The 27,025-nt window shown below is 34.2% G+C and overlaps 1 protein-coding gene across 1 annotated transcript in view; it reads left to right on the forward strand.

The window, feature by feature from the left end:
- Positions 1-695: 695 nt before the first annotated feature.
- Positions 696-27,025, forward strand: part of vsnl1b (visinin-like 1b) — a 212,268-nt gene continuing 185,938 nt past the window's right edge. Inside the window, exon 1 of the mRNA XM_039748935.1 lies at positions 696-1,006. The gene's annotated coding sequence lies outside the window, so the exon portion shown is untranslated. The remainder of the gene's footprint in view (positions 1,007-27,025) is intronic.

Below are 27,025 nucleotides of genomic sequence, written 5' to 3' on the forward strand. Positions count from 1 at the left end.
TATTTCTTAAAAATTAAATATATTTTTTTAAACTATTGCTGCTTTGTGCATTTATTACACAATACAAAATGCTGTTGCAAAGCATATGATGTTTAAACTCTGAGGACATCAGAAGACTATCAATTTAAGAAGGACTACTTGATAAGAAGAACTTGTTTGATATCAGCAGGACTAGAAAAATGATGCAGGCAAATGACCTCTAGCAGGATTCAAGGATGTTTTAATATGTTATATACATCAGTAAATTTGGGTTATTGAGATATTTTGTACCTATATGCTGTATATGTGTGTGTGTCATGAAATTTACTCTTATATAGCATTCTTTTCAGATGTCTGTCATCTCTGTTCGTTTCTTATTGTATAATGCACACTATATATACCATATACACGTGCTTTTTTTTTTCTTAGATATGAAAAAATTCTATACTCTTAGAGAGCTGTTGCTGCATATAGATAGATAGATAGATAGATAGATAGATAGATAGATAGATATCAATCTCTGGTTTAATGACATATACAGAACGTTAAGTCTTGCAGAAAACAAACAAGTTAATCCATCAGCACATTTGTGTGTCTTTTATCATCACGTTTCACACACACTGTAGTAATTCACACAAGCTGAGGTAACGTATTCTGATGCTTAAAACTAGGTGCAGAAAAAGAGGCGTATAGCTGGCGGTTGCGCAATCTTCTCGAGTAACAGCGTTTCTATGCATGAAAGACACCCAACTAGATGAAATAAATGCATGATGCACAAGGTCTGACGCCGAGCTGCAGTTGTACTTCTCCCGTCAGACGGCTCAGAGACCAGTGTAGGATCGGTCCCTGCCGCATCGTTGGTGAAACTGCATCCGCATTTTTTTGAAACCCGATTTCCTGCTCTTACCTTTCCTGCTCACTGTTGGGAACCATCAGCGCTGGGTGCACTCGTGTTACATATTTCTCTGTGGCCAGTTTTTTTTTTATATATATTGACCCCCGTTTCCTGCGTTTTCTTGCCGGTAAGGTAAGTCGTGATTTTCATTTTGATTGGCAATTGAGAGGCTTTTTATAATTGTAATATGAATGTTTAAACCGTATCGGCAAGTTATTGCTTTTGGCTCTGGTGCAAACATTTGTAATTTACAGAATAGTCACTGAATAGGAAAGCGAGCTAAGACAGACAGACAGATAGGAAGATAGATTGAAACGCTTTTTTAATGTTAAGAGGAATCACATAATTTCCTGATTTATCCTACAGGGGACAAGCGTGGTATACAATATGTGCGTGCAGAGATATTCGCCGCAGTGTACATTATGTGTGCATCACTAGCAGAGGTTTTTACTTTTCTTTCTTTCTTTCTTTCTTTCTTTCTTTCTTTCTTTCTCTTTACTAAGCTAATAAAGAAAACAACCTCGTACTAAATCAGCTTATCAGATGAATATACATTGTTTCAGCGATTGTTTGATTGTAATTCTGATCAAAATTATTTCACCAAATGCTTCTTTTATATTTCAATGTCTGTTTAATTTCATGAAGCAATTCTGAAAATGTTTAATAATGTTGAGTGGTGCTGAATCATGTATTGTCTCGGCTACAAAAACATTATTCGAGCATTCCATCAGCTTGTAGACACTATCACTAACGAATATCAGAGAAACCGGTCGAGGTTTGTATATTTAAGATAATTTTCAACATCTAAATGGAAATGTATAAATATTTATCTTTTAAGTAACTGCCTCTTTTGGTATTTCGTAAAAAAGTTACACACGTATATTCACACGTAGCCACGAATAGCGTTATTTTAAAGCTGTAATAGGTTGCAGTTGATCAAGCGTACATCATATTCTCTTTTCACAAAGACGATGTAGTCAACTGTGCATTGCTTACTATGGCCCACGTGTGGGAGGATTAGGCGTAACAGAAAGGTAAACACCGTTTTTATAGATCAGACTAATTTATGTATGCACGGCAGTGGTCCACTCTAAACTAGAAAGCGCTTCTTAATACCCGCTGTATAAAAATAAATGTGTATGTCGCAGAGAAAATTGAATATAATTTGTAACTGTGACTCCTTTTAATTTTGGACACGCACTAATCCAGCTGGGGGAGTCGCGTCCTGCCTTGCACCGCTCCTACCTGCACAGGCTCCTTCTTCACTCGACCCTGTGATGGAAATGACAGTTCAGAAAATCGATGTATGGATGTATACTCATAATAGAGTAACGTCAGAAATCACGTGTCTATGAAATACATTACACTGCGGGTACTACGGTGCATCTTTGACTGGGCAATGGTCCTTGACAGATAGAGACGTGTCAGATAACTCCCACGACCTGCTATAACTTTATTCACTTCGATGCAATGCAGTATGCATCTTTTGCCCCCTGCTTCTATAATAATAATAATAATAATAATACATTTTATTTATATTGCGCTTTATATTTAACAGTCTCAAAGTGCTACAAAATAAGAATAAATTAACAAACAAGATAATCTATAGAAATATTTAAAAAAATGCCTTTCTAAAAAGATACGTTTTTAGGTTTCGTTTAAAAGCATCAGTCGACCGTGAAGCTCTCATGGAAATCAGGGAGAGAATTCCATAGCCTCTAAGGAAAAACAGGTTTCTTTTATCCAAAGTTGTGCGATTATCTTTTCAGGATAAGATCTCAAGGTCGTTGTTACGTCTGCTGATGAGCAATAACCAAGCAAAAAAAGTCGTTATGTAATGTGCCAAAAATGTTCTACAATGAGGACAAATGGACATTAAAAAAGCTATTATTGATTCCTGATGTAGCGGCTGGTGACAGTAATTGCCCTGTATTCTAACATGTGGGAAATACGACCTGCAGTAGTCCGTGCTGACGCATCCACGCACGGTACACAAGTACTTAGGAATACTAACATAGGCACATCACTCAAGAAATGATGTATTTAAGAGCAACAAAGTTGTATTTATGCAGAAACGCAGCTCATATTCATAATTTGTACATGTGTTGCTACACACACACACACACACACATATATATATATATATATACAGCATAACAAAATAAACATTTTAAACTTGTTTTTACATTCAATTTAGGATGAAAAGGACTAATTATAAATATGCCTAAACTGTATAAAAATTCCATTATTATACAGTTATTGATGCAAGTCTTGAAGTTTTGTGTTTTAAAATAAAAAAAAAACTTATACTGGAGGGTACATAATTACAGGGAAATGTACCTGATTCAAAATCAGTGTGGGATTTCCTCCAAAAGTCAATCCCAGTAATATCTACAGTATAGACAGCCACAGAATAAACCAGCTGTCCTTTTATGGTGTTTCAAAGTTATTTTGTTCATGATTGCAAAGCATAAATGAAGTTTGTGTTCCAGTGTATTGTTATACATTTGTTGTATTTGTTATGAAAGTGTTTCAGTTAGCAATGTTGATATAATCTTGTCTCTTAAAGTTTCCTTCAGCATTTAGAAGCAGTGGTTTCCATTGTACCTAATTACAGGAGAGAGAGAATGTGATCATGTAGGAAAATCTTTACTTGACTGTGGAGTTACACATTAATTATGTCATCTTTCAAAATAAGGGTATACACTAGTGGAATCATGGTTATGCATTTATAGGTAATATTTTGCAGTGTATAACCAGAGGTGCTGTGTGAGTATTCTTTTTAAAATAAAATACAAAATGAAATTCAGAAATATTTTGCATAGTAATATGCAAAGCCTTGCCTTTTTCATTTAAACAACAGGTGTGTGTTCATGAACAAAAATATGTTTTTATGGTAGATGCTGTTAAGAAACAGTATTCTGATAAATCTTTCCCCCACAGTTTATTTTATTGTCAATTTTTCTCCAATCCTAATGTAAGATTTGATGGAAATAGTAAAAATCACAAGCAAAGGTATGGTTCTTTATGTCTGGGCTGCATATCAAATTTCTCTACATTCAGGTAATATGGCCTATATGTAAATATATATTTCATTAGAACCTTTGTTTATGTCTTATCACTACATCCAAAGAAACACAAGTATAGCAAAATACAATGTAAAATGACACTCTCACACAATCATAAACCAAAACAAAGTTTTAGGGGCTGAAGCTTGTGCTGCATTCCATTTGAAGTTAAAAGTCAGTACGTCTGAGTTCAAAGTCGGAATTATCAATTGGAATGCCCCTATAAAACAACTTTCCAACTCAGAAACTTGGGGCCTGCTTATTAAGTCCAAGTTTGTCTGACTTCAGATCATGACATCAATCCAAAATGGCAACTTACACCGCAAACATTAGTGAAAACTGTAGTATTACTGTGCTTATTAGCATGTTTATTTTTGGCTCACTAAATCTGTTGTACACTTAGTACTGTCCAACTTATCTGTAGACATATTGCTCTGATGTTTCTATACATAAAAAACTGTGTAATGTGTTGTTATCAACTGCTATTTATTCTGATGGGGCATCCACAACAAAAGTTTTCTTGGACTTGTCCTTATTGTCTGTTTTTGTTTGGTTTCTCTGGTTGTATTCCCACATGCAGATTAAAATATTTGATGATTATAGATTGGTCCTGTGTTTGAGTTGGCACTATGGTGTACTGGCTTTCTATCCAAATCTAGTGTTTGCCTTATATCTATTACATCTGGTTCATTGTAACGCTGAATTGTATCTCTTTTATCAAACTGGTTATGATTTAACTGTTATGCCGACAGATATTTTGTTACAGCTTTATTAGTTATTCCTCCATTAATTTTCTGCATCCACTTTATACATTACAAAGCCATGGGGAAATGGTGTTTATCCCAAACACACTGATGCAAAGGTGGAACCAGACCGATTGGAACAGTTCATCTCTAAAAATTATGAAAACTGATAACAGCTGTTTTGTATTGCTTACCAATTTTGCCTCTGTAATGTCCATGTTAGACAACTAAGCATATACAATTGCTTAATAAATACATTTATTTGGATATAGTGAATTAGTGTCAGGTTACTTAACTCACTTTATCTCACTCTTGGCTAAGCAAATTTGTCAGTTGCCTGTGATCTAGCTGTCAATGTATTGTTTATATTGTTCTTTTTATGAAAGCTTTCTTAAAAAGTATTTCAGTATTTGAAACAATGAAAGTCAGTACTCAAATGTTAATTGTAAGATCTGGTTATTTAACTTTTTCATAATTATATATTTTTTGCAACTTCAGCACAGGCATGCTTACAACATAAAATAATCTTTTCACTGATGTGATGTATTTTTTCTCATAAAATGGTGTTCTTGCACTCTTCTTGCACTTGTAAGTGGATTTAAATCTCAAAACCTGCCAGTGTAATGTTCTCCAGTTATATGCCATTGTTTGACATCTAGTAAACTTGAAATATTATTTTGTTATAGGCTATTAAGCAATGACAGTTGATGATGGATGATTGCTATATTTGAAAAATGCAGAAGAGTTTGGGTAAACTGAATGACCCTTGGCATTGAAAAATGTGATCTCTACCAGGGACATTTGAAATTAGTCAGAAGTATGTTGCAGATTTTCCTTTAAATAACAGCTGGCAATACTCCTGCAATATTTCCAGTGGACATCCTTTCAACAAATCTGAGGGAGCACAGACATATGAACACCTCCATTCACTATGACAAATGGCAACTATTAATTGGGAGAGTTGAGCTTATTAAGACAGATAATTTGCATAATATAGTCATATAACACACATTACATTGTCTCACATCATGTACCACCTTTAAAAAGGAAAGTTAAAAGAAAGAATTACAACTCATCACATGACCTCATTGTCACCATGTTGGGTGAAGTGGGTTTAGAAAGTCTTTGCTACATAGAATAGATAAAGGGTAAAAAAAATTCCCTTACAAATGTTGTTTCTGATTACCATGGATGGCAAAGCAATTTTGTCTGTCTTTTAAGTCTGTTGGTATTGTATTGGATAGTGCAAAGAAATATTGGGATATAGTTTAGCAATGGAATTGATAACTTTATTAAAAGTATACAAAGATAGTGAGGCATAACTTTAAAAATATGTTGAATCTATAGGCAACTGATTTTATAGATTATGAAAAGGTACAAAGATTTTATTGCATACTATATATTTTCAGGAATGGTAAGGTTAGTGATACAGTATTTAATATTGTTTATTCAGTTCCTTTTGAAATATTTTCTTCATTAGCAAATCTACATTTTTCATGGTTATGGTAGAATAGTGTATATAATATTTCTAGTCCAGATGTCCCTGCAAATATTTTTAGTATTGGGACATTGTGGCACTGATTTTATGTAGCTGGAGCATGAATGTTATCATGACTGTTTTCTTATGTGTGCTTCCCTCTGTTGTGGGGATTGTCGAACAAAAACAAATATGGTAAAAGGAAGAAAATAAATAAGCAGTGATTCTTTAATGATTGCAGTTATTTGTGCTGCAGCTTTTTATGTGTGAAATTTGTATGATCTGGTCTTTCTATAATATACATTTTCAGAAATGTTTTACTGTAGAATATAAGACCATGCCTATCAGAGTTTTGCTATAAGATTTTATACTGAATTATTTGCTTTTGTTGATGGCCTTCATTTTAAAAACCGGCAAGCCCCATTTCTTTGTGCAATTCCTTCTCAGTGATGACACAAAAAAAGATGTGGTACATTAGCCTATTTGCTACAATATTATTATCGACAAATATAAAAATTTAGGTCAACTTATTTTATTTTTCTATATCATCACCAAATTTCAATCAAATAAGTCAAAGCATTCTTTAGATTTGGGATATTTAGTTTTTCTATTGTAGGGGTCTTTTTAATGTCCTTTCTTAGAGCATACATACTAGCCCAGATATATAATACTGGCAAATTTCAGTTTTTTAACTAAACAGGAAATTGTGTTTTTTTAAAAAGTAAATGAATGAGTCAATTTGAATTTTTTTATGTATAGAGTGTGGTGTGCTACCATGAATTGTAATTATCATCATCAGAAACTAAATGTGTGGATGGATGGCTTGAGATAAGACATACCATTTATCTCTAGTTACAGTTCTAGATGAATTACAAAGTTCTAAGATCTAGTTTTGTTGTATTTGCAAAAAGGTACAATTTAAAGGGACACTTTGCTCAGTTTCAACTCAAAGCTCAGAGGAATATATCCTGGGTGCAGATTATAGACATTCTTACATTTGCCAGTGATATCTGATGTTTTGTTTATGGTTAAAATAACTGTTCATTCTATCATAGTGTTTACATAACTCTCTCTAACTTTCAACTTGTTTTTGCCGTGCTGCTTATTAATATGAAAAGATGTGGAGTATTTGTTTTTCTAACATATAAGACCGTAAATATAAAACAGTTTTAACTCACTTTTGTGTTCTGGAGAAGCAGTGTCTTTATTTTTAGTGCATTCCTCTGTCTGTATTATCTAGTTAAACTTTTGTAGATGTCTCTGCACTCAGCTCCCAACCCAGGTGGTTCGCCATGTGGTGGGTGCGGCAACACGCTATCCATGCCTGCTCCCAACCTCTCCTCTCTCAGTGAATCATAATACATATTTTTTAAAAATATTTTTTAATATTTTTCCTTGGGCATTAAAAATAAAAGACCTATTTTCTGAGATTTTAAAGGCCAAGGAACCTCATAGTCACGTGTATTTTTGTACCTAATGTGTTTTTCATGGGGTTGAAAAATATTATCATCTCTCCTGCCATTTTGTTTTTCATGTGGGTACTGCCATTTTGAGCATGTTTGTTGATTGGTTGCTATATATTTCCCATTTGTCCATGATTAGAATTTCCTAAAGATGCTTGCATTTGTTTTTGATTCTCAATCCTTGATTTAAAAATTCTTGTTCAGCTTTTTGTCTATAAGTATATGTTTCTTTTTCAGATTTTAAATATTTAGTTTCAGGCACCACAACTCTAACTGTTATTTTGTCTGATCATTTGTCTTCCTGGTTCTCACCCCTTGCTATTTCATTTTTTGACATCTCTATTCATTTAAAAGCTTATGCCACCTTGTGCAGTCAGCACACAGTGATGTTTTAATTTAAGCATAATAAATAAATAAATACAAGTGAAATGTACTTAGAAATCTGTTCTGTTTTCTTAGAATAATGAAAGCTGAAGTATATTGAATAGCAGGTATAACAAAAATTCTTTCACAATAAGGCAAAAGTTCTCAGAGTCGGTGAAGAAACTGAATGAATTAATGACTGCTAAGCAAGCATGCCAGTAAACTTTGCTGCAGAACCACTTTCTATAACCCCTCTAACTGATAGTGGTACAGTTGTGGAAAATGCTGTAAAATGCTATTGAAGTAGAATTATTTGTACTACATAGAATGGCTGTTGGCCGATGCTGAAACAAAAGTGCTGCTGAGCAATAAACATAATGGAGCAGAAGAAATTTGTGTGACAGATCAAGCAGATTTTTAGACACATATACCTGTACATTTCACTGTAGTGGACACAGTTTTCTTTAAGATCCAAAGTAAACTATACTTAAGCTGTATTGTTACCTAATGTAATTTCAGGTCAGAGTAAGCAGATGTACAGCAACCTAATGTCGATCAATAATGATTTTCAGTCAGTTCTACAATACATTTCTAAGAAATGCTATTGTAATAGGTAAATGAAGTAATGCTAGTTACACTCATTGTTTACCTTTAGTACTTACTTTGAGAAAGAACAATATATTTTATTGCTTATTTCTTTCACATGAGTCATTACAATACAATATTAAACTATTGTAAAATATGTACAAGAATTGTTTGCTTAATAGCAGAATATTTTGCTTCCTGTGTGGTTTACTGCTGATAAGGAGCAATTTTGCTAAGGGTACGAAAGAAAATAACTCTGTAATATTAATGTGAAAACAAAGTTGTGAAGAACAAATGTAGACAAAGAAACAAAGTTATTTCATTTTCAAAATTAGGGTATTGTTAAATCAGGATTTCTCAAAGGATTGAAATAATGTTTAGAAAAAAGTAGTAAATGGTACTCAATATTATATGATACATAAGTCTTGAAGAACTGCTCACCTCTACATAAAGTGCACACTCTTTGAGTATCATTTTATGAGAAAGAAATTCCTGATTCAGTCCAGACATGTTTGCTTTAGAATCACATAGATGAGGGCTTATACTAAGAATAAACTTTGATTATGATGTATACCACAAGAGTATTCTTTATTCATTTTCTGATTTAACTTTTTTAATAACAACATCAAAACGGTAATATTGTGTCCATTATACTGTTACTGTATACTGTGTTTGTAATGATCCTTAACTCCAGTTCCACTTTTTTCATCCCAATATAATAGTGTAAAATTAAACCTTCTTTAAAAATGTATTTATTTAATGATGTCATGATAGGCTGTAATTCTACAAAATGCTGAAGAGAGAATGAGTAGGTCAAATGTATGAATGAAAGAGGAAGCTAGAGAAAGATATTTAACCATCTCTAATTAATACTTTGTATAGACATACCTGTCAGATGTGTCATTCTATTTTCTACAAATAATGACACAACAGACAAAGACAATAGTATCAGTTTTAGTGATCAAAATTGTATTAAGTTCAACAAATTCACAACAGTAATAAGTTAGAAAATGTAGATGCGTATTTAGATTAGTCATTTTTTTACTATAAATCTGTTATATTAGTAGTATGTGATTATTATAGAATAGTTTAATTTACTCTGTTGGCTTCACATAATATAGTTTGAATTAACATCATGAAGGCATTGTATAATTCAGAGGAGCACAGAAACAAATGTAACAAGTAAACTAGATTAGCTGATTTGTGTTTACTGTTAAATACAATAAAATTAATATATTTTAGGGCATTCTTATTTATCAACGAACTGGTGAGTGGCATCGTGTTGCTTCTTGATCAAACATGCCAGTCGGAATTTAACTGTACTCTGTACACATGATGCTACTACTACTACTACTACTACTACTACTACTACTATTGAAGTGAGAGAATTTAGAAAAGTAAATTATAGACAGATACAAACAGTAACTTGGATTAACAGTTCTGCAGAAAACAGAGTACTTAAATACACTGGAGTTGACATATACAAATAGTAACACTTAGTATTAGATGCAAATAAAATAATGAAGAAAGATGCATTTATAAACCTTCCTTCACCACTCCACGTACCTAAAGCAAAGAATCCAGCTAAAGATAAATAGTATTTTTAGTGCTGCAGCAGCTTTCAGTGAGAGGCTGGAGACATTACTAATCCTTGATATGGACAGCTCCAGTTAGATTGCATTATAAATTAATTCCAAGGAAATCAATGGAAACATTTCAAAATTTGGTTCTGATGACACACTGTGCCAGTCAATAAATCAATCTTTATTTTAAATACTGCTTTTCCTCAAGGACACCATCACAAGACCTTGTACAAAGCAAACATAAGTATAATTTAATGTACTAAAATAAGATAAATATGATTAAATCAAATATTTACTACAAAGAAATCACATTTTAACAACCCACAAAAGTAAAATAACAATGTAAGGGTGTAGACTGACAGACAGATTGACAAAGAATTAATTATTGGTAAAAAGATGTGACCCTCAATAGAGTTTTTGGACAGACATATGGATGCAATTTCACAAAATAGAAGCCAAGTTAAGTGAGTTTATTATTTTACAAGTCAATTCATTTTATCAATAGCTTAAAATTCCCTTCATCAATATTACAACGGAATTGGTAACAGACGTGATCAGGTATATTTAATTTAACCTACTAATGTAAATGCTTGATGACACTGCTCATAGTTTGGAACTTTCGCTGAGTACATTGTAGTTAATTTTAGATGAGAGATATGTGAATGATTAAAAATTTTTAGCTGAATGATGGCATGCTTGATGCATATTTAATCAGACTGTATTTTATGAATGACTGAATTTCATGAACATTTTAAGCATTTATAAATGTACTGTATGTTGTTTTGATTTGAGCCTACAGTCACAGTGCTTCAGTGAATCAGGTAGGATACTTAATATAATAATAAACATTATGATTTTGATCACAGTTTGTCATAGTTAAATATTCATAAATATTTTTAAATGTGGAAGGTATGAAGGAGTCATTACATAGGAGCAGTAGCTAGGACAAGAAATCAAGTTGCAGAACGAATACAGGATGTAGGAAAATGGAAGCATTAGGACTGCTCCAATTCCCTTGTAGATACAAAGAACAGCAATGGTGCTGAGGTTGTACAAGTCAGGTCTATGTAAGGAAAACACATGAATGAACTTTCAATAAAGTGTGATTGAGAATCTTATGGAGAAGGAAATTACAAAATACCAAGTATATTTTAGATAAGCATTTGTTAGCCCAAATTTTGGCATCAAAAAGATTTTTTGGAAGACATTATGTATTTAATACATAGTAAATTGTTGATGAAATTAAGGGAAGGATGTGAGTAAGCATGAACAAACACTTTTTAAGTATTGAAAGCATCTTTTGTTACTATTAGAATTTTCTCTTTATTTCTTGTTAACTTTATACTTTCAAATTGCTGAAATTATATAGTATTCATGCTAGTTTATTTTGTACATTGCCTTGAATAAAAGCATCTATGAATTGAACAATAATAATAATGACAGTGGCAGCAAACACACATTTGGAAAGTGCAGAATATGCTTAAATGAATTACCGGTACATGAAATATGTGAGCCCCAGCCTTGATAGTGTATCAGTTATATTCCTTGAACCTGTGACTCACTGAAACTAGGAGCTACACACATTTGAACCTGCTATTTAATTTTTTATTCAGATTTGCAGTGAAAGTAGATTAAAATTTTGCTTGACAGTCTAATCAGTTCCAAAGACATTCACATTGTGCTGTTATCTCACTGAAGTGTTTCCTAGGAAACTGCATATATTCTGAAAAATTTCAATTCACCATGGTACTGCAGTATTTAGTTTAATGGTCAGCTGCTTTGATAGTTTCCAGCTATTTTTTGCTGCTCTGTATGTTAAAGCATATGAAATATCTTAACTTCATGGTATTTGTGGATCTAGAATATTTTATAAATCTAGCATATGCCATATGCAAGATATGTACTTTATGCCAACAGGAAGCATTGTATACTGATTATTTATTGGAAATAGTGGTACACAGTTTTAGGTTGATTAATCAGTGACCTATGCATTATCACACTAATCAAGGTTGCTTTGTTTCATTGAATAATATCATCATAATTTATATTACTCTCTCTCTTTAATTCAAAGCAAAAGAAATCAAATAGACAAGTAGTGTGGTTTAGTGAAGAAGGTATCAAAGTTCAAAGCATAAAGATGCTGGTTTAATCTGCACCTACTGCACATGACTCAGAGATATCTTAGTATATCAGTTTGTTAGCTGCAAAAGCATCTGTTTAAAATAAATTGTAATACTATACTTGTAAAAAACCTATATTTAGTTTTCTTTGATTGAAAGAACATATATATAATTTAATGGTTGCTTAGTTTTATATATTTCCCCTGTTGAATCAAACATTATAGCAGTGGAGTGTTCAGCACTGGTTTCTCATCCCTCCAGTGTTCCTTGGTTTAAAGATTAGCAATGTCAGTGTGTGGATGATAATTTCACCATTCACATGGGTCTTTGAGTTTCTCAGTATACCAAAATTATCTGTAACAAAAATTAATAGTTTAATTTGCATGAGTAAGAATACTTGTGTGAGTTAAAATACCCTGAAATTAATTTGCATGCCTTTGCACACTTATATTGTATAATACATGCATTCTGTTTAAAGTTTGCATCTTCTGTCAGTTTAAATAGGGAACGTGTATTCTGCCTGATTGCTCAGATATTCCACATTGTTCAGCTGTAACACCCTGCATTCATAACTTTAGTCCTCCATAACCTTGACCAGTATAAGCACCCTCAAAGATGGATAAATCTCTGTATTTTCCCACCAGCTGTGATCAATGCATTTATTTATTTTTTATTTTTATAGAAATAAAGCAACTATGTGTGTTTTTATTTTTAGTATTTTTAGTAGGATTCCATTACTTAATCCAGTATTATTTCATTTGTAACATTCCTCATGTCATTTGTAGCAAATATCAAAAAAGAAATATCCTAATGAATGTATTTTGGAAAGTAAACCAAAAAATAATCTAGAGGTCAAATCCTTGACAGTCATTAGATGTTGTGTTTAAAGTCCAGGCAGGTGTACTACAAAATATTTAAAAATGCAAAAAAATAAAAATAAAAAAACTAGCTCTTGTGAGAAAAGCAACACCTTGGGGACAATAAAATCACTGTACTACTTAAATATGCAAGGCAGCTCAAAACTGAGCATTCTATGCTATGTTGGGGAAAAAAGTAATTCATTTATTAAACAATGTTCTAATTTCCCAAGTGGTACATTTAATGTTAATGAAGAAGAAAAATGTGGGATTGATGATCATAAACAAAAAAGTCATTTTTTCAAGTCTGCAATAAACATTGAAAAGTATTTGACAGTCTGTGTAGTCATGGTGCTCTTTTTTGTGATCTTATATTGAATGCATAATAATATTAATTGCTGAAATTAGGTTGCTGTTTGGCAGTGGAAAAATTGCCTCTAAATGAAAGGGACTACTGTACATGCAATATTGATGCCAAAACAAGGTAAGCAAATCATTATTATCAATCAAGGATTGTTGTATGGTGACAGAAAGTTGCATTTAAATCATTGCACCTTGGCAGGTGAGAAGCGAGTAGGCATTTTTCCGGCACATCCAAGTGATTGTGTGCTTCTACTGCTATGTATGCATTTAGATATAATATTTCTTTACTCCACGATAATATGAGAAAGCAGCCACTTTTTAAAAGTTCTAGTTGCATTCATTTTGGATTCAGAGAAAATATTAATTTAGCCTGCTTTGGACACGCTAAATGATATTTTTTTCTTTTTTGTTTATTACATACTAGGTGTCCCCCACAGCTTCACTCACATAGTAGTAAAACAAGACAAACTTTAAAAATCATTAAAAAAATGTAATTCTGGTCAAGCGGAAGGTAGGTAAGCTCCAATGTCTTATGGCCAAGATATCTCTGGCAATTAGCAGCTACCCTCTAAAACACACGTAGCTCTGATCTCTCTTTCAAAAACGTCAAACGTTACTCCTTAACAATCTGTAGATGATAACGTCTTTTGAACAAACAGGTATCAATAAGCTAAGCGGAGGCAAGGTATGCTCCAACACATGGCAAGAGGTATACCGACTCGAACTGAGGCCGGCATGTCAGTGAGGAGGGCTCTGTTCTCCTCCCCTCAGCCTGCAGCCTCTCTCTCGGATTCACACAAATAAATCGGTACCACAAGCATACTATGATATTTAGTGCGATGAGAGAAGTCGTAAAATCAACCAGAATGCTCAAGTAAATTATAGAAAAAAACCCAATCTAATCCGTTAAGTAGCCCTCTCATAAAAAGTGGACAGACATACATACAGACAGACAGACGTTGGATTTTATATATATATGTGTATATATATTTATAGATTTGGACTAGGAGCAAATAAAGATACAGTTTTCATCATCACCAAAGCAAAAATGGTGTTGAGCGATTTGTGGATTACAAACCTAATATCATTCACCTCTTGTCATATTTTATGAGCCTACCTACTTCCAGGAGGACCATGAGTTGGCAGGAAGGAAATAAGCCTGGACAAATAGACATGTACTTTAACCTAGTATAGCCACATGTACTTCTGAGGTTGAAGCTGATTTATCTAAATCATGTTCACATATGACTCTAAATTTTGTGTGTTTACGTATGTATGAACTTGCCTTATGATGGAACTTGTGCTACATTCAGGGTTAGCTGCTACCTATCAAATGCTACAAGAACAGATTTTAGCTCCATTATGACCCTTGTGTGGTAAGTGGGTTCAGAACATGGGTGAATGGTGTATCTGTACAGCAGGGAGACAGTCTCCCTGATGTAATTCTAAAGATTGTGCGTATCAACTGAGACATTATATGTTAGGAAGGAAGGAACATAGAATCTTGGAAGAACTTTGAGCCAGTTGGTAGCAGTCATGTTCACATTTTTTGATGTTCCTGCAGTCATTAAGTAAAGGAATAATCAATGAAAAAATGCCAAAAATGTTTCACCAGTGTGTTATGCAGGAATAACAATGGTTAAATAAAGTCACTTCTCTTCTTATCTAATGATCATTGGAAACAGTGAACTCTACATATTAGTAAAAAGGTAAATAAAGGCTGTTTTTCTTCTTTACAAAATGTTGAATATCTGCATTTTTTCATTTTGTAGATTTTTTGGCACATTTTGGCCCAGTCTCTAATTGCCTGAATTATAAAATAATAAATAACTTAAAAAAAGGTAATATCCTATACTGAAGGAAAGCAGGTTTGATAGATTTGTAATTGAATTTTCAGAAGTGAAGGTACAGGATAGATTTGCATTTTTGATCAGATTAATGGCAGATTTATTTTTGCTTTCACAGTACCTAAACACTATTTGTTCAAGACTGTTAGAATTTATAAACAAATGGAGTGAAATGCTGTTTATACTTGTGTTGTTCAGAAAGCAGTTGGCCTAGGACATTTTAATTTAACTTAAAAGCACCCTATATACACTATCTATATATTTTATATATCTAACATAGTTTCTTTGCTTGTTTCATAATTATACTTTGTGTTTGTTGCCTTTATATAGTGTGCCGGGCACATACATGGAAATGCACTTAACAACAATAAATAGAATGGAATTGAATTTTAAGGTCTTGTGGACTCATTTGTAGTTATCCTGGAACTCTTCGGTAAATTTGTTTTGTCCTTTTCAGTGCTACTTCATTCCTTCCTAGCTAACTAGCTGCTTAGTAACGGTTGCTAACATGTATATCATGGAGAAATGACAAAAAAACCCAAAACATTAAACAGCTAATTATAATGAAAAGAGTGCATATTTTGATCTTTATTATTGCATATTTTTTGTTATAATCTTGATTGATTTTACAGATGTTTACTTCCACGCAAAACAAGTGCTGCAATGAGCTGATCGATCAGATGATATTGCTTACATTTGATTTGGTTAACCTATTATTATGACTGCTAAGGTTCTGACTTAAAGCAAACAAAAAAAAGCAAATAAAAATGGTTGCCTTTTTTGTGTGATTGTGACATTAAGCAGTTACATAGTAGAAGAGATTGAACAAGGTTAATCAGAGCTGTTTGTGTTATTGATGTTTGGGAATTACATTGAATAGCTGTTATTTATTTAAAAAGCATGGCCATTGATCCAGGGTGCATTCCAGGATGGTGACATTGAGAAATAGCACAGCCCGGTTAAGGAGTATAATGTTTTACAATTCCATGACAATATTTCTAGATGTCTGCTGTCTCCATGACTGTGAAGTATAGCTTATTCTGTTAATAATGACTGAACATTTGTTCTTAGTGTCTCTATATTCAGAAAGATGATTTTTCAGAAAAATAGTATATAAAAACTTTGATAGTTAAGGCTTTTTAAAAATGAAAATAATACGTGAACCTAAGAAAAAAGGCCATTTAACTGTGATAGTCTCAATGAGCAAAATCGTTTTCCAGAAGCTGACACCAGCTCTCTTGCTCCTCAGCACAAAGGCCTTATTTTTAATCAGAATTTAACATAATAACTTAATTTTAATTCCAGCACCATGGTTATAGTAATTTATTAATTCAGGAGGAGGGTGACAGTGTGCATTAAACAGCGATGAATGGCATGTTTCAGTTTCCTGTGTGCAACAGATGGAGGGAAGGGTTAAGTGTTGCTTGAATTAGTAGACTGTGTAACTGCAAAGGAGTGTGGGGGGTGATATTGACTAGCACTGCGACAGAAAATGGAGCAGTGGCTGAACAGCACAAATGGAATTAGAGAGAAAATGTATTAAAATTCAAGAAATAACACAGCTATGAAATAACAGATATATATTCCCTTTCACCATTAGCTTTCATCATGCAAAAATTACAACACTGCATCACATTTGAGCCAATTGCTCTGAAATTTTTTTGTCTTGCACTGAAAGAATTTGTTTCTCTGTTAGTGACATTAACTGCAGTGTTGAATTTTATTTTTAATTTATACATGCTAAGTTACATGATAGGTCTAACAATCAGAAATGTAGCAGTTCACATCCAGTGAACTGCATTCTATGTCTCCACTAGTTTTGAAATCCAATCTGTTCATTAGTTATGGGTAGGCTGTGGATATTCTGCAACTCTGTAGTAGAAGAAGCGACTTCAGAAAATGGATAAATGAAGAAAATTAATCATTTTTTGCAACCTGTTATAATTAACTTGGTAAAGTGGATAAAGAAACAGAAGGAAGCATATTGCATTATGTATGTACTTATGTTTTGTTTTTTTATGATGTATAAATTTAATTTAAATTTAAGATTTGTATAATATGACCTTTTCTTTTTAAACAGTTTAAAACACAAGGATATGAATAAAATAAATGCAATTAATTGAAATGAATTCCATCCTGTTAGAATGTGAATGTTATATTGTAAGTTTTATTTGTTGGTAATTTGTCACTTAAATACAATTAAAAAATGAATCCTTTCTGACAGAGGCAAGTCTATAGAACCATGCTCGTAGTCAAGCACAATTTGCTACTTACTGTATCTGTCTATATTTCAAACAATCATGACTTGTGTTTTTGGTGGTTATGCTATTTTTATAATCCTCGTTAGACGGAAGAGAATAGTTAATATGAGCAAAGCAAATTATGGCACAGCATTGCAATTGAAGATTTAAACAGTATGCCATATTTTCATATAGATACAGTGTACTACTGTATATAGAAAGGTATGCAGACATGGTTGGATAAAGCCAATTGGATAGTGCATTATAAACCCTGAAGGTGCTACAAAGATAGATTTGGAATTCAACAGAGAAATGTTCTGCTCTTACTTTGGATTTCTGTTTTAGAAATAAAGGATCTTCGTGAACAGACAAAGGAAAATGGGTTATGATATTTAAAGAACATTCAATGAAATTTAGATGGCAAGGTTATGGAAGATCATTTTTAAAATATTTCATGATCTTTAGCATCATGTCTGATTATAATAGTAATATTTTATTATCAAACAGAAAAATGTTAAAAATGTATGAACTTTGCTAACACAGACACTTTATGTCTGTCATGGTTGTAGAGCTAGCATAGATGCAATTGAAAAGTTGACACAATACAGAAAACTTAAATACAAATACAAATGCACCCTGGTGCCACTCAATGTCTCCCTACCATATTTTGTTGTCATGGGGTAATATTGTGATCTTTGGTGTTTCCAGATGAAGGGAACCTCATCTTGGAGGTATTGTCTAGCCTAGAGTCATGTAGGAGCGGCCAGTAGCTATTGTCAGTAAAGATTTTGTTGACTTCACCAGCCTCATGTTTAAAATGACAATTCTCCTTTGATTGATTCTCTGGGTTTAAAATGACGATTCTCCTTTGATTGTCTACATGGCAACTTACAAAATTAACAGTCTATCTAAAAGAAAAAAACAAGTAGGATTATGTCAGATAAGTTCTCTTGCAGTACCATTTGACAATAAGTACAGTAATTTGCTCCTGTAAATGTCAAAGATATTCTGTTGATGTTCATTTTTCAGCTATTGAATTTTCATAAAATCTTAAATTCACCTTTTTTTTCTGAAAGGAGACAGGACAGCAAATAATGATGATAAAAAGGTCTTTATTTCAGTTGCAGCTTCCTACAATAAATCACAGTGCAGATAAAAGAAAACCTTAATTCATTTGTGTCTGCTTGTATTTCTAGCCAGTTTGGCATTCCTGCCACTCAATTCCACAGGGTAAAATTAAGCTTATCACGTCTGCATATCATGAGCAGATACAGATAAATGTATAGTCTGGTGCAGATTATTCACTGTAAGGTAGCAACTCTGTTAAAGCGGAGTTAAAGTAATATTCTACAGTATATGTGTTTTGTATAGTAAATGATGGTTTAATGAAATGAACAGATCTGGTTTTCCTGAAGCCATGTAAGGTATAAGTGGGATTAATATGGCTAAGAAAAAAGTAAATGATCTAGATTCAGGCAGAGATCCACGTCAAGGTTTTAAACTTGCTGAAAGTGTTTTGTGTTTAAATAACTGCTCGGAGGCAATTACATACACAAACTTTAGACATCTAATAGCAGGTCATGCCTTGTTAGCACAGTGTGGATGATTGTGAATGTGTTTGTGTTTGCATAAATGGGAAACCAAAACTGAAATATGAAATTAGGCAATGGGAGGGTTGCACTCTAATGTAGATAGCAATATGGTTAGCAAATCTGACTCAAGAACGTTGCATTCTGGCAACTATCTGATTGTATTCACATTTTGCACATTAGCAATTTGCAGCTCAAGCAGAGCTCCAGGGATCATGAAAGCTCTAATTGCCCCATGAAAACTCAACATGGTAGGGGAATATCTAGTGTTTCAGGTATGTATTTGGATTGCTGTTTTTTTGTTACTATATATTTAAATTGCATAAATGTTGTTTTTTTAGATGAATGGTGGTTAAAGAATGTGAATTTTAATAAAATTGTAACATATTTCTGCTTCTGATTACTGTATTTTTCAGTAAAATTAAATATTATTATATAATAAGGCATGATTCTAAAACTCATCACACCCTTAAACAACTGATCTTCTAATGCTAAAACTTTGGCATTTTGCTCTCATGGAATGCTCATTTAGTGTCACAATCTTTTTTTCCTTAGTCAGTCCTTGAAGATTGTTTGTAATAGAGCTCAAATCCAAGATTATGAGCATTGTTTTTCTGGATTTTTTTTAAAGGTACTCCAATCAATTGCCCTCATCTCAAAGATGTGTATACAAAATTAAAAGTAACTGGCAATACTAAATTTGCACCATGTAGGTGTGGGTATGAGTTATCCTTGCAGTGGATTGACACCCCATCCTAGGTTCCTGCATTGAGCCTAGATTAACCATGAAAATTGACTGTCAGGTTTTAAAATGTTATGGTATGTTTGGTTATATTATTTGATGGTAGCAATTATTTCTGGATGAATGGCTTTAAAGCTGACTTAAGTAGAACCATACTTTAGAATACATATTATTCTACAGGTTCCCCTTAGTTGAAAGAAAAAAATATTAAACATATTCTTCATTCAGCTTATTAAGTATTTTTAATAATTTAGTGAGCCCAGGAGAATTAGTATGTGTCCATGCATGCTTGTGTGTGAGAATGTAATCTAACGGGCTAGCACAGATGCAACTGAAAAGTTGCATCTTGCATGAAAAGGAATTAATTCAGCAAGGTACTTTTGACTCAGTAGTATCACAAACATCCTTCAGATGTTTTATCCACACATCATAATGCAAATCTCCTGTTTCTCCTCATTTTAAAAGTATTTAAATGGATTAAGATTTTTAGAATGAGCAGGCCATTGAAGTCAAGTGAAGTCACTGCTATGTTCCCTGAATCAGTCTTAGATGAGACATGTTTAGTGACTTTGGATAATTCCCTGCTGGGATTATCCATTTGAAAAAGAGGAGACTGCGAACAGGATACAATGTTTAAGTATGCAGTGGCATTCAAATAATGTTAAAAGTTGATATTTAGAGGCCTAATATGTTTAGAGAAATATCCCTCACATCATTATACTATCACCACTAGCCTGTACCATTAACACAGGGGAGACTGCATCCATGGAGTCCTGCCCTTTACTTCAAAATGTGATTCTGCTGTCTGCACGTAACAGCAACAAACAAGATTCATCAGACAAGGTGATATTTTTTTCAGTTTTCAGTTGTTGTCAAACTTAATCATCATGTGATTCTTGTAGTCTTACCATGAATTAACTATTTTTTTATACAGTGGCTTACACAAAATTGAGTTGCAAGACTGCTCTGTCCAGGCCAAAAAGTTGAAAGTTAAATGAGTTTTTTAAAATTGTAACATTTAAGATTTATGTAACCTCACTGTGACTGCTTTCATGAAAATTTTCATGATTTATTAAATGCGCTTCAGTGTGTGTTCTTGTGTATCAGCTGCAAGGTCAGTCATAGATCATTGCTGTTTATGGACATTTCTGTTCTGCCACACAGAATTACTATTGCTAGTTTGTTTCGTGATAGAGCAAGAAATAGCAGGCTATCTCTTTAAGTGATCAGGCTTCATTTTTGGACAGTGTTTTGACACTTTTGTAATTTTTAACTTGCTTCATATGTTAGGTTGAGGGGTTGTAAATATAATTATTTTAAGAAGTGCTAATTACAAATTACCTAACTGTTTTTAAAAGAGTCCACCACAAATACAAAGAGTAACTGTCCGTTTGACTGGAAATAAAGAGGTACAGTGTACCTGTAAGCCAGGAGGAGTAAGGACGACTTGTCTGCAATGATCACAGTGAAAAATGTGCTCATTTCTTGCAGTTGTTGATTTCAATATCGAGTCAGCAGTGCTGTCATGCATCTCTGGGAAAAATATATTGCACATGAATAAACAAATTCACTGCTTCCTGAAAGCATGAGCATAAGTGTAATTTGTATTTCTGCTTGAAAACATTTCAACATAATCATTCTGAGAGTTCATTTTAATTAATTTTCCAGTCACTACCTTGTTCTTGTCCATCCATCCATCTATTATATAAACCTATAAGTTACTAGCCATAGTCACTGGGGGCCAGGATTTATTAAAGAAACAACAGGTACAAAGCAGGCACATCTTCTGGACCAGATGACATTTTTGCACAGGCATTATCATGCATCAACTCACACTGGGTCAGTTACAGAGTTTAAAATCATCCATAAAGTTGCTTGATTTTTTTTTCTTTGAAGTTTGTGGGACCTCAGAAAGTAAGCCAAATGAACACAGAGAGAATGTGCAAATAGTAAACTGAAGGTATCCCGTCCTGGATCAAAGCCAGAGTATAAGTGCCTCATTTTTAGAATTTTCCATTAATCAGAAATATTACTTTTCTCCTTCTTTCCATATACAAAGTATCTGAATAAGGGAATAACTAATCCTTTAAAATGTAAATATTACTCGATTTAATTCTGCCCACGTCTTAGCATTGTTGTATACAGTCTGTGTACTATAATTAAAGCCCTGGCTCTTAAAGTTTGAATAGTCACTGAAGTAGGCTGAAGGGCATTGACTTAATACAGGGGTGTTATCTGAAATCTATAATAATAAAAGGCAAAGCCCTCACTGACTGACTGACTCACTGACTCACTGACTCATCACCAATTCTCCAACTTCCCATGTAGGTAGAAAGCTGAAATTTGGCAGGCTTATTCCTTCCAGCTTACTTACAAAAGTTAAGCAGGTTTCATTTCGAAATTCTACACGTAACGGTCATAACAGTCGACAACGTCCGCCATGTTGAACTTTCTTATTTATGGCCCCATCTTCACGAAATTTGGTAGGCGGCTTCCCTGCTCTAACCGAAACTGATGTACTTACTTATTCCGATGGTATGATGCCACTGTCGGCCGCCATATTGAACTTTCCAACATCACCAATTTTCAAACTTCACGTGTAGGTAGAAGGCTGAAATTTGGTACTTATTTCGGTGGTATGATGCCACTGTTGGCCGCCATATTGAACTTTTAATGGAAACCAATGTCCGTACTTATTTCGTTGGTATGACACCACTGTTGGCCGCCATATTGAACTTTCCAACGTCACTAATTCTCCAACTTCCCGTGTAGGTAGAAGGCTGTAATTTGGCAGGCTCATTCCTTACAGCTTACTTACAACAGATAAGCAGGTTTCATTTCGAAATTCTACGCGTAATGGTCATAACGGTCAACAACGTCCGCCATGTTGAACTTTCTAATTTATGGCCCCATCTTCTCGAAATTTGGTAGGTGGCTTCCCTGCACTAACCAAAACCAATGTATGTACTTATTTCGGTGGTATGATGCCACTGTCAGCTGCCATATTGAACTTTTCAACAGTCTTTGTTACTTATGGGCCCATCTTCAAGAAATTTGGTACACGGATTCCCAACGCTAACTGAATCCTACTTACGTACATATATACGTCCGTAGTCTGCACCTCGGTCACCGTGTGAGGTGGCATTGGGTCCCCCATCCCAATGCCTCCCACGTTGTTGGCTGCCTGCCTATATAAGACCGTCCATCGCTCCAGTCTCTACATTCCCTTCCTTGCTTCGCCACGGGATTCACGTGATAACTACAGCCTTTTTGTTTAATCCACGGCTGTTTTATTGTTTGTTTATTACAATTATAGTTATTGTATAGGTATTTTACACTTACTTTACATTGCTCGGGTACCCATTTCCTTTATCATTCCAACCTCCATTACCATGTCTATCGAGATGATTACTATCGATCAAAGAACTGTCACTTACCGAGTGGTTTCCATGCCCGGAGATAGCACCTACCTTTTCCATTCTCTTTGTTACATATTGCACAGCCATATCAGGCTCACTCTTGATATCCGGAGGAACATTCTGTCTTATGTATTGAATGACTGGGACAGATTCAAGGTGTGGACTGATGACGGTACGGTAGTAGATAATTATACTACACAGGAGCACTATAAGAGTGAAATGCTTAAGCCCTTCACCTATGGTTCTGCATGTGAGTTGATGGCTACCGCTGAATTGTTCGGTTGTCGCTTTCAAGTGTACCGAAATGGCCAAATATTTTACACCTTTCGACAACCGCCAATGCCTCTTAAATATCTTGGATTCACAGGTGACAATTTCAGTAGTGGACACTTTGATGTTTATGAATGTTTAAACTCTCAAAAGCTGAATGTGATTTTATCGATGAAACCGGTTGTGTGCTTACAAAAGATGCCAAATGTCACTTCAATACAACAAATCCTGCAAATACTGTCGTAATTGAAACAAACCATGAAACTCAAACCGATTATGACAGCAGCAATCCAAGCTGTGAGATTTGAGACAAGATTACTGTTCACATGGCCAACTGTACGTTGCATGCTCAAGAGTAAGTTCAGCGCACAGCTTGGTCATGTTACAACTGGAGGGCCGAACTGACAACATGGTATACAAAGAGATCCTTAACAAATAATTATTGGCTCATTTTCCGTCAGTTTAAAAAGTTTTAATTTTCTTCTTAATAAAAATTTTAATGCAGTTCTTCGCCACTGCGAAGCGCGGGTATTTTGCTAGTTAATTAATATAAAGAGCTTATCAAAATCTGCAGATTACAAATTTCAAAGCAATTCAGAGCAGCAGGGTACAGTAAATGCAAATAAGTGGCTTTGTTCATATATACTTAGAAGTAAGGCAGCCACTTTCTAGCGTAGTAATCATTAGTAAATAAATCCCTGGGATGACAAAGCTAAGCTACATTTCTACACCAAGCACTGAATCAAGTCATAAATTGGGATGTTTTGAACTAAGTCTTTGTGTTTATATCACCCGCTTGGTTTTAATTATCATCCATCCATTCATTATCCAACCCGCTATATCCTAACTACAGGGTCACAGGGGTCTGCTGGAGCCAATCGAAGCCAACAAAGGGAGCAAGGCAGGAAACAAACCCCGGGCAGGATGCCAGCCCACTGCAGGGTGCACACACACACACCCACACGCCAAGCACAACACACTAGGGACAATTTAGAATCGCCAATGCACCTAACCTGCATGTCTTTTGACTGTGGGAGGAAACCGGAGTACCCGAAGGAAACCCACGCAGACACGGGGAGAACATGCAAACTCCACGCAGAGAAGACCCAGGAAGTGAACCTGGGTCTCCTAACTGCGAGGCAGCAGCGTTGCGTACTGTCCAACCGTGCCGCCCATTTTAATTATCACACATTCAAATATTACTTGTGGTCAGAATTATGGCATTATTTGATGATATGTAATATCTACAAGTATTGGTTGCTTTCTCAATATATCAGAGAGTCAAGGTAGACAAGTTTTAAGAACACACTGTGAGTAAAAACATTAACATATCTTAGGCCAGCTTCAGCCAATCAAAGTCACTTAAGCAGCGAGTGAGGAAGTTCTCTCTCATTATAAAATGTGCTGAAAAAATAGTTTTTATTATTGCCTGTTATATGATGCAACCAGCAAAATGACACATCAGAATGTCTTAGAATTGCATAATCAAACTGCTGCATCACTTTTTCAAGCTGGCTTAAATTGCTTAGCCACAGACAGTAACATCAGTTATATTAATGCAATCTTTTCATCACAACAGCCTGATTTATTGTAAACAATTTTGTTGTTATTTTATGTTTATTAATAATACTTATGAAACTGTCTGTTTCTATTGTACTAACAAAAGCATAAGAGAACCCAAAGATACAGCACACATTCACAACTGTTGTAGACACTAACCTGTACTGCATTATACTTAGAGAGGGCGTGGGCAGCCATTAGATTCGATTTTTTGTTGCATCCTCAGCAATCCTTTTCTCAGGTCTAACATTGATGAATAATATAATCACAATATACAAATATGAAAGCTCCATTAGCCAGATAAACTTAATATTATTTTGCAACAGCACCAAACTGTCTTCAAAGAAAGCAAATTAGAGTTCCAAAATCACTCAAAATAGTGGGTAGCTTCTCCCAAACTAAAACCCACACTGTTTTAAGGTTCAGATTGATGTTCTCCATTTAGCAAATGTAAAGTTGATTTTGCAGCTCATTTTTAAGCAAAAAAAATTTAAAAATCTAAACTGGTGGCCTTGAACCCAAGTCACAGAAGATGAAAATCTACCATCTACTACTAGCGCAACAGCAGAAGTAGAATTAGACACATCTGTAAGTAATAAAATGAATAAATATGGCCTCCCAAGGACTACTCAGGGCAATGAAATGCCAAAAGTATATGCCCCAGAATCTCAAAAATGCCAGCAAATTACTGTAGCTAACACTTTTTTTTATTTCTCAATATTTATTAATACTATGCTAATTTTTATGCGCTTCACTGAAAGTGTGATTTATTCAAGTTTAGGGGGAGTGAGTGTCGCAATAACTGCTGTTTTTCAGTTCAAAGGGAACAGAACGGAGCATAGAAGGAACATAGCTGATTACCCATTTCAAATCAAGATAATACACTTTCCTGTAAAATTCTGTTCACTAGGAAAAGTAGAAATTGATATATGGCAGGGATGTTTTACTCATGGACAATTGTAATAAATAAACAAATCTAGTGAGCCAATAATATTTTTATCACTTTCTGACTACTTTACTGATGCCTTTATCCATATTGACTTACAGCATTTGAAATATAGTTGGTTGCATTTCTTTTATTTATATATTTGGAGCACAAAACTGGTGAAGTGACTTGCTCATGGTCACACAGTGTCAGTAGCAGGATTTCAGCCCAAAGCTACAGGGTTTGAAGTACTAGGTTTTACACCACACTGTCTGCCAATAATATTAGCCCTTGGTAAAAAATAAAAAAAGCAAAAACTACAAATGTTGCATATAAAAAGTCACTTAGTTACATCTTTAAATTCACCTGTTTAAGCACTACAATGGAGGCCCTTTGTCTTACAAAATTTCCCGGGAGAAGCCAGGTAACAAAGCTAGATTGGCAGCCATTGTTATTTATAGGATAAACTTTATTTTTCACCTGATCTGCACCCCTTCTTCACCAGTGAACAGTAGTCTTTAGTTTTTTGGCCAGAGAGAAAGAGAAGGTCTCATTCATAAAGACATTGTTGTCGTGTTAAGAGGGGATGAGGCTCTCATCTTCACCTGTTTTTTCACGGTGACTATGGAGAAAGTTTACCAGTAATTTAAGTGCTAGCAGTTCCATGTTCCTCTGTATCTGAGAGTGCAGGAGGAATGGCTGCTAGAGCTACACATGCAACACTTAGTTTACCAGAATGTGGGGTAGACTCTGGAGAGGAATGGAAGAAAGAGGTAAGTTACAGGAGTTTCTGAACAAATTTCTTTGTTTCCCCTTCTTTCTTCTGTGTGTCTAACCAGAGGGATACCTAAGTTTCATTTTGTTGTTGAAAGCCTATGCTATTAGCCTTTAAGTTTCAATGCTCAATTTTTGCGGTTGCTTCTTGAGTTCTTGCATA

This window comes from Polypterus senegalus, chromosome 3 (assembly GCF_016835505.1).
Source record: "Polypterus senegalus isolate Bchr_013 chromosome 3, ASM1683550v1, whole genome shotgun sequence".
Taxonomy (NCBI): Eukaryota; Metazoa; Chordata; class Cladistia; order Polypteriformes; family Polypteridae; genus Polypterus; species Polypterus senegalus.